The sequence below is a fragment of the Tamandua tetradactyla genome, chromosome 6 (genome assembly GCF_023851605.1).
Source record: "Tamandua tetradactyla isolate mTamTet1 chromosome 6, mTamTet1.pri, whole genome shotgun sequence".
In the NCBI taxonomy this organism is placed as follows: Eukaryota; Metazoa; Chordata; class Mammalia; order Pilosa; family Myrmecophagidae; genus Tamandua; species Tamandua tetradactyla.
Window position 1 is genome coordinate 132,013,390 of NC_135332.1, and position 2,787 is coordinate 132,016,176.

The window sequence follows — 2,787 nt, forward strand, 5'->3', positions numbered from 1 at the left end:
TCAAATATTAACTGATATTAATTTTTCCTTTTGGCTTACCTCTCTATTCATAATTGTGAGCAATCATGTGAACTCCCTGACATCACTTCTATTTGGTTGGCAATATCATTCCACAGGTAAACAATACATTGTTGACATTTTCACCAACTGCAGTCAAAGTTTGAGATGATGCTTTTTAAGAAACTTAAGGGCCTGGTTGTATTTTTTATATCCCATTCGCTGCATAATCCCCTTTGATTTTATTTTTCCACTAGCAAGAACATCAAACGAAGAAATCAAAATACCTACAAATAGAGAGGAGGACGTGTGAAGTAAGGTCAGCAGGAGTTCTATTCATGAAGCTTGACCTTAGCTTGAATTAAGTCCTGTTTCTGCCTGGTGCCTGAGACATCAAAGTGAAAGAGTTACGTACAGTTTATCTGATTCTAATGCTCTGGAATCCCTTGGCATGTCAAATTCTTAAGGTGCTGGGAAATGTACATTTTATTATCTAGGCAAACTATGCTAATCACAGTTTACCAAACTTGTTCTTTATTTTCTAAGTGATAAACCTTTGGAAATGCCTCTTCCCTCTGCTGAAAATATATTCTCTGATATGTACAGATTTCTACCAACCTAAATCACCCCAATCTAACATTTTAATATGTTTCTCATCATTTCTAGGAGGCTGTGTACCATTTGAGAACAACTTCTGAATCGTCTTTATATTTTCAACCACTTCAGTGTTCAGCATGGGACTTTGGAATAGCTGGTGCTGAGTGTTAACAAGAATGGAACTAATTTGTCCCTGTCAGTTTCATACATTCTGATATTTAAAACATAGTTATTGTTTCCATCAGAAGAAACAAACAATGTTCTTCAATTAATGTGTAAGTCAGTATAGAACAAAAAATAAAAATGAAATTAAATGGGAATTTCTGTGTGGAGGGAATTAACACACAAATTAATAATGACCTACTATTATTTAATTATTTCAAGCCATGGGAAAACACAGGCTGTGGAAACAATGAGGATATATGTACTCCATCTAGGATGGACTGAAAGAAAAGTAAAGAATGGCTGAAGAATATAGATTATTGTTAAAGATACAATTGAGTAAGAAACAAGATCATCGGTATATGAATGAATAAGATCTGAACTCTTTAGTTCACTAGTTCTTCATTCACCCAACAAACACTGAGCACTTTATGTGCCAGGCACTGTGCTAAGTTCTAGGGACACAAAGTTGAATAAGACTCAGAGAAGGGCTCAGATGGCTCAGGTCATAGTCAAAAGAAACACAATTAAGTTAAAAGATATCTCTGTTCTTTTTAGATCCAAGTTAAAAGCTATAAGTATTTTAAATGCCTTTAAAATCTCATGTTTATTCTCAAACATATTCTAGGCCAGTTGAACTACCAAAGATTGTTACTAATAGAATACTTTGCTCTTTCTCATTTTCTTCCCCAGGAGGACAATCACTTGGAAACAAAAAAGATAAGTCCAAAAACTTTTTCGCTGCAGCTCACATTAAACTGTTTTTCATAGCCTTCCTGCAGTGTTCTGATGTCTGAGGGCTATAGACCTGGACATTGATGAAACAAATCTGAGTACTCAGGGAATCTCCAACAGAGAATTTCCCTGAAGGAAATGAGTGTGTGGCGATACCTCCCTAGTCCTATCAGGACGCTCACAGAGCTATTTCACAACTGACAGTGACAGGAGCCTGTGATTCCTGTGGTGTACTCTGCAAAGCACTGGGGCTATTCAGATTATTTGTACGCATGCTGGAGTCAGATAGTGTGCAGTCAGACAATCAAACACTGGGGTGCCTGCAAGGAAGGTAGGCAATCGAATTGATATTATTCTTATTTGATATAGGAATAATTCTGTCTGAGGAGAGAGCCCAATCTTGTTATGACTGCCTCTACTCCATTTCTGACAATTCAAAGAGGAAGGGATATGAATGTCCTGAGTATTTATTATGCATCAGGTAACATCCTAGGCACTTCTAAGGATCAACTCATTTAAGATTTCTATCCATGTTGAGAGATAGGTATAACTGTCTCCATTTTATATATATTGAAATAAAGCTCAGTTAAACTGATAAATAGAAATTAGGTTCAAATTCATGTAGATTTAAACGTGAAGCCTTGACATCTATTCATGATGTCATGAAGTTTGAACTGTGGAGAGGAATAATGAATAGAAAGTACTTAGTTGCCATTTAACCCAGTGACATGTCAAAAAAAAATGATTTATTTCCATGAGCAGGTAATATTTTTAAAAAAATGTTCCAGGCCTGCAATTATTGCTGGCCGAGCAACCTTCTGTTGGAGACCCTATGATGTCATCAATTAACTGCTTACTTTACAGTTAGGGATTTTCATGCACAAATAGATATTTTCATACTGAGAGAAAGCTGTATCAGGATATCTATAGGTTAGAATTTAGGAATCAGAAGAAAATTTCAGACCCCATAGCTAAGTTAAAGCTAGATACGATTACTGAAAATACTTAAGAAACCTGCTTGCCAAAATATATTTGGAAGTAGTAGAGATAATGAGAATTTGCTGGAACGCTTTATATATAATCTGTGGAGAAGCAGGAGGATAACCTGATTTTTCTCTAAAGTATTTTTTCATTCTCTTGTCTTATGAATCCACATTATTATAAGCTTATTAGTAAAGATTTTATGTGCTTTATTATACTGTGTCAAACTTTTTATTAAATGTGATATAAATTAATGTAAATCATTTGCTGTCATTTTGTAGTAAATGTTGAAATAGTTAATTTAAGAATTATGAA